This window comes from Helianthus annuus, chromosome 5 (genome assembly GCF_002127325.2).
Source record: "Helianthus annuus cultivar XRQ/B chromosome 5, HanXRQr2.0-SUNRISE, whole genome shotgun sequence".
NCBI classification, from domain to species: domain Eukaryota; kingdom Viridiplantae; phylum Streptophyta; class Magnoliopsida; order Asterales; family Asteraceae; genus Helianthus; species Helianthus annuus.
The window spans coordinates 156,935,319-156,942,021 of NC_035437.2; the positions used below are offsets into that span (position 1 = coordinate 156,935,319).

General features: G+C 33.9%; 1 long non-coding RNA gene across 9 annotated transcripts; it reads right to left on the reverse strand.

Moving 5' to 3' along the window:
* Positions 1-1,321: 1,321 nt before the first annotated feature.
* On the reverse strand, positions 1,322-4,428 carry LOC110941765. 9 transcript variants are annotated; one of them, XR_002594399.2, is made up of 6 exons: positions 4,029-4,428; positions 3,146-3,245; positions 2,785-3,061; positions 2,428-2,605; positions 1,911-2,040; positions 1,322-1,724 (listed from the first exon to the last, which is right to left on the reverse strand). It is a non-coding gene; the product is annotated as an uncharacterized LOC110941765 (long non-coding RNA). The 9 variants fall into 9 exon arrangements; XR_002594394.2 differs by having other exon boundaries at positions 2,428-2,631; XR_004893388.1 differs by having other exon boundaries at positions 1,911-2,365; positions 2,428-2,631.
* Between the last annotated feature and the right edge of the window lie 2,275 nt (positions 4,429-6,703).

The following is a 6,703-nucleotide window of genomic DNA, read 5'->3' on the forward strand; positions in this document are numbered from 1 at the left end:
TTCCGACGACGAAGCTCCGTCGAAGTGTCTCCGCATCTGTAACAGCTTTATAATCAATACAAGAGACAATTAATAGTGAAATCAAGCTAAACAAAGACTGAATCAATGAATTCCGCCTCTGATTCAGTCTGAGCACTCTTCTGATCGACTCGTTAGGTCGTTTCCCGATCCTACAGACTTCTCTTAGGATCCCTACCCGGAAACTTAATCACACCAATACCATTTGACAAGATGGGGATAATTTCTTCTAAAAAGGTTAACAGGAATCCTATCTTTAATTTTAGTGAAGGACTACCGACGATGATTTTTCACTGACAGACACCTAAAAAGCCTCAACATGAATCTTACCTAAAATCTTACCTTTAGTTAACGTCAGATCACTGATGAGCCGTCCGTCTAAAAAAATAGTTCCTTCGGACAATGACCAAATTTAGACCTTACCACGTTAGTGGTTTGTCTGCAATCCATCGGTAAAAGTCTATTTTCCTGGTTTAGGCTGTCTGCCGTTGATCCATCGATAGCTACCGATGGGTATCTACAAATATTTTTCTACATGTAACTTAGTATAGGATCCGTGGAAAATATTACCGCGCGCCGGACTTTGACGTACAGTCGTAATATGGCGTCGATGATACTAGTGTTAGACATGAAGTTTCATCTTCCAAGATAATTTGTACTATTTAGTTTGATCATACGTTGGGTTTTCTTCTATGCTTTTAACGTCTTGATGGAAGCCCCACTAATGTGTGTTATCGGAATTCAAAATATTATTAATTTTGTTGTTCCTAAAATACTGTGGTTCTTAATGGAAACCCCACTAATATATGTATATGTGAGCATGGAAACTAAGCATGCATGGAGATCTATGATAAATTTGGAACAGCATACAGCAAAGACTTATATAAGCTAGCCTTTCAAGTTCATTTTGTAGGTTTCGTGTTTCAATCAGACGTTACGAATAGCCTTCCGAATCGTGCCTCTCAGGTATCGTATGCTTTTTGTGCTTCTCATGTATCATATGTGCACACTACTCATCAAGTTGGAATTTCATATCACTACTAGAAAAATGACAATTTTTAACGCACTTTTCCGTCACAAATGCGTCACAAATTGACATTTGCTACGAATTTACAACAAAACCTTGATGTTGGAAAAAGCCCCGTCGGAAACTATTTACTACGCAATTACTACGCAAATTTTAACGTATTTCCTACAAAAATATGGTGTAGGAAATTTGTGACGCATTTACTACGCATTTCCTATGTTGTATATCAAGAAATTGCAACGCATTTGTGACGGAATATCAAAAAATTGCAACGCATTTGTGACGGAATATTTAATAAAACAAAAAAAAAATGGAAAATCCAGCTTTTTTTGCTACAATTTGCAGGAAAATCAGCAAAAAAATACTGATAAACAAATGATACATCAGCCTTTGGTTCGACCCGTTATCTAACGCGTCCTAAAAGACAACTCCAATTTCAGGTTTTGGGTCGCTTTGTTTAACATGTTTGATACACACGTTCAGACTATTTCGCTACAAATGACCTGTTAAACCGAAATATGTTGTTCATTCCATATTAGTTTGTGGTGGTGGTTAGTTTTGTATGCCCTGCATGTGCTTTTGTCTTCAAGGGGATCCCCACAACATAAACATCACTTGAGTCATTTCTTCATGTTGATATTGATTAACATTTGCAGTTGTCTTGATGCTCCCTAAGTTCCTGCATTTAGCTAATTTACATGAAACTAAAGTGTAGATAAGAGTGCTTATAATTAACGGGATGATCATGTTTTTATCTCAAACAAAATGAAACGTGCCGAACCCATAATCATTTTAAATGCGTTTAGCTACCCGTTATCCTTCCATCAGACAAGTTAATATATCACTGGAACGGTGAGATCGATACCTGAATCTTTCTTTGCATAAACTTGACACACTCCACCGCCTCGTCTAACATGTGTGTTGTATTGGTCTTGCTACATCACATATAATCCCATTTCACATTAGACCCACTCAATCATTTTAAGCTAAAAAACCTGCAGTTTCCAAAAAAATCATTTTAAGACAATTAGCTACAAAAGACAAGACAAAAACATATAATCTTCTACAACACGAAATTTAATACGATCAAACAATCATTTTCATATATCTAGGACAATCCCAATGTGGGGTTGGTGATGATGTTCATGGCATTCCATGTTTATAACATTAACTTTACATCAAATCACTTGATATTTAACACCTTAAAAAACGCCTATAACTGTAAAATAAACAAGCATCCTACATTAATGTCCACCTACGATTCATTGCCAAAATCGTCAAAACCTACATTTTCTGGAACGTCCAACCTCTTATTTTCTCCTGAGAGACAATGTTGATGTTAGTAATCCCTTTTAAAATGACACAAAAAAAAAGAACACTACCTGTAAAATAACTTATCAACAAGCTGAGGCACTTGTGAATGGCTCTTAAAACCACCAAAAGCGGTCCCTTTCCAAACACGACCAGTAACCAGTTGAAATGGGTGGGTTGCTATCTCTTGACCTGATGCTGCAACACCCACTATAACCAATGTTCCCCACCCCAGTGTTTATCCAACATCTGTTTAAATTCATGGCATTTTATTTCTGCAGTCAAATACATTCAAGGGCAAAAGAACATAACAAAATATATGAATACTTATGAATAGACATGTTATAATAAAGATGTTAAAAGAATCTTTCCCTAAAGCAAATAATTTGAAGAATGAAGTAATACCAGAAACAATGATAAGTTCTTACGTCTTATCAGCTTCCCATCTACTCTGCGCCATGTTTAGTTCAGAATTCTCGATCAGAACTAAGGTCAATCTCAACTTTCCGGCTAATGACTTATCCTTTTTTAATAAACTATTGGTTACAGAGCTAAAAACGATGATACAATGGACAATTAGCTTCAAGTTTCTTCTTAGGTGATCCAACTAAAGTTAGATGTAGAACTTTTGGCTGTGTTTTTTTCATTTTCACAATGTCGCATTGCAAGTCTTTCATACAATGCTTTTGTTAATGTTTGAGCTTCCTGAAAAAGTTGAATTTTGCTCAGTGAAAGGAATAACAGAAATTAAAATTAAAAACAAAAAAATAACAATTTAGTTGAACATACATGTCCAATACAACACAGCTAGCTTGAACTTTCTTAGCCTCTGCATCTACTGCTCCACATGGAGATATAGAAACAATTTTGATCTTCAAGTTTATCCGCACTATAATCAGCAAAATGAGGCCATGTAATTAGTTCACACATAAATATATACGACTGCAAATGCGAATAAGCAACAGACTATTTCTAGTTTTCAAAACAAACATCACATAGAGTTAACACTTCATACCAAAATCAACAAAATAAAGACTTCAGACAACAGATTAATACACTCCAATTAGTATGCTCTGAAATAGAATATGAGCATCAACAATTTATTACCAATTTACAGATCAATTCAATTCTTCAACGAAGCATGAACAAATCATCAAACTACAACAACTTCACAAGCTGGATCAAATCAATAGAAGTAGAACTTTAAAAGCAGAACGCTTACAAACACCGAGAAAGAGCAACACAGGGTTAATAAGTGAGAGATGAGTTAATGATACCTAGGGTTTCATAACTTTCGTATCTAGATCCTAAACACACTAACAGGCACAGATTACCAAATAATAATACATACACCGTTTCAACATTAATCTACAAAATTCCAACACAACACAACACATCAACAATTTACAATCAATCATAACAAAAACTATGACCTGGATTAGGAAAATATGAGCTCTAATGAACATAAACTGAACATAATTCAATACAACAAATGAACGAATATCGTATCAATATCAACAATCAAAGCCAAAACTATGCATGTTCAGATACATAACAGCATAGTTGCATAGACAGTTAGACACGATGATCGATAATAATCCGGTAAATATGACCTAGGTTAAAAAAATACGAGCTGTAATCAACATAAATGGAACTTCGAACCGAAATATACCTTGATATCTCACTCAAATAATAATAATCTCTGATCTTCTCTGCGAGTAGATCTGCAATCAAAAACCTATAACAGCAAATATACCTTCAGCGATTTCACGGCGAGTCACCGGCGCTGTGGATTGAGCTCTGTGAGAGGCGTATCGATTTATAGAACTCTGGTCGGAGGAGGCTTTGTTGGATAGATTCAATCGCCGGACGGAGGCGCTGTGGATTGAGCTCTGTGAGAGGCGTATCGATTATAGCTCCAATCGCCGGACGGAGGTGTATCGATTGAGCAGAACTCTGGTCGTTCAGCAGATCTCTGTTTCAAAATTAGGGCACCGATGGTATCGTTTGAGATTTTTTGGTATAGATGCGTGTGTGTATCAATTGGTGATAATGTGTTTGTATTTTATTACCACAATGATAAAAATAATACTTAATAATTTAATATGATTAAGAAATCAGTTGATGATAATGTGTGTGTATCTGATGTGTTTGTATTTTATTACCACAATCATAAAAATAATACTTAATAATTTAATATGATTAAGAAATCAATTGATGATAATAAATTTAATACGATAAAAATGTATAGATTGGATTGGACTCTTTAATAAATTTAATAAAGTTGGGCATTGAATGGTTTAAAACTAACTAATGGATTGAAGGTTGATTATCATAAATATGTGTCCCGAATTGTAACGCATTTCCTACGGAATAACACGAGTTAATAGGTTTTTGTAGGAAATGCGTCATAAAGTAGTAATATGTATTTAATAATGATAAACCAACTAATTAGTCAATAATTTCCAAAACAAATCCAACAAATTTGTAACGAAATTGTGACAAAATTATTGTGTTTTTTGTTTTTGTCACTATTGTGTAGCAAATTTGTTACAAAATTTTGGGTTTTTTTTGTTGTCATAAATGCGTCACAATTTTGTAAGTATTTGTGACACATTTTTTTCCGTAGGAAAATTCGGTAGCAAAATGGCTACTTTTCTAGTAGTGTATCGTCTTGCGAGTGCCAAATGTAAGAATAAACCTCAAGCAAAGGAGTTTGGTAAGTTTCTCAATCCTTGATTGTAATGTAAACCCCTTCAAAGGTTGATTACCCATCAATGTGAAACAACTTTTACACTGTTACTTCTTTATTTATAGTTGCCTTTTAAACACACTAGTTTAAACATCTTAAAATAAAAAGACAATGGCGGCTGAGAATTTAAAATATACAGACAAAGAGATTGTTAACATCTACAACATGTCAATTGGGTACATATCGTATCTTGTTTCGCCTTTTAATCTGTTTCTAATTCGTCAACTTTAATTATTACGATAACATAAGCCTACATTGATTTATGATTATGAAAATAACGTGTCTTTCAGACAGTTGTCTTGCCCAAATATCATTTTAATTATCAATATCTTCTTTTTGCTTCTTCATTAAAATGTATAGATTAAAATAAAAAGAAACGTAGTATTAGGAGATCAATGTTGAGGAAGCAAATTGTTTTTCTAAAAGGTTTTCTTTAAAATACGATTAATTTAACTAGATAATTAACCCATGGTGATATAAATATCTTAAATAATTTCTAATGGTTTCGTTATAATATTATAAATTCACAAGTACTTCGAGCGATAATCGTGAAATAGTGTCTGAAGGTCCACATCCACCTACTTAAAATCAGTTCACACTTTTGTTAGGACCAAAATTTCTCATTTGATTCACATTTTGGTTGAATTCTTTGACCGTTTTATCACTCTATGATTGTTCTAATGTTATTTTTATAGGAAAATTTTTTATTATAATAGTTATTATCATTCATTGGTTTTAAAAACTTTAAGGACAATTACACCAAGATAAGATAGCCGGTAAGCGGGTAACAAGCTGCGCCGCTACCCCTTTTGAATAGCGAAACCTAACCTAGTAAAAACGAAACCCCGATCACTAGGAAAATATGTTTTTTTTTCCAATCAAGAAATGTTAAATATATAAATATTGCGTTAACGTATAGAATTCAACAATGTCTACAACAATATCTGTGACTTCATGTATACAATAAACTAAAGCGTTAGTGTTCGATGAGAATTCGTGTTCGACATGGGTTTTTAAAGCATATTTGTGCATTCTCAAAGATGAACGCATTGGCCTCCCAAGGTACAACTAGGGGAGCAATAGTTGTACAGTTGGACCGCACTTTTCGAAGCTTTATTGTTGAGAAAATCTCCACTTTAGCCATTAATCAGTCAAAATATCTAAAATAGCCAATTGTAGCGGCTCAACGAGCCTTTTCAATCTCGTGTAACGGCATAAAAAAACATTTCAAGTCAACCAACCGATGATTGCCACGTGTCCGAGAGCCGTCATTCGGTTGAAAGTTCTTAGCCTAGTACTTTCAACATGGCTCAAGCCTTTTCAGATTAGTCTTTCTTTGGCTTAGTTTGAGAACTTTCCTTGGTTTAAGATCTTTCAGTGTAGCGGCTTGGTTTGGCTTAAGATCTTTCCTTGGCTTGGCTTAAGGATCTTAAATTTAAGATATAACTTATTTTTTTGTAATTTGATATATAAAATTAGATTTATTTGACCCATGTAATACACATTGTTTTTTAAAGATATAACTTTTTATTATTACGATACAAAATTACATTTATTCAACCGGTGTAATACACTAGGTTATTAAAGATATATTT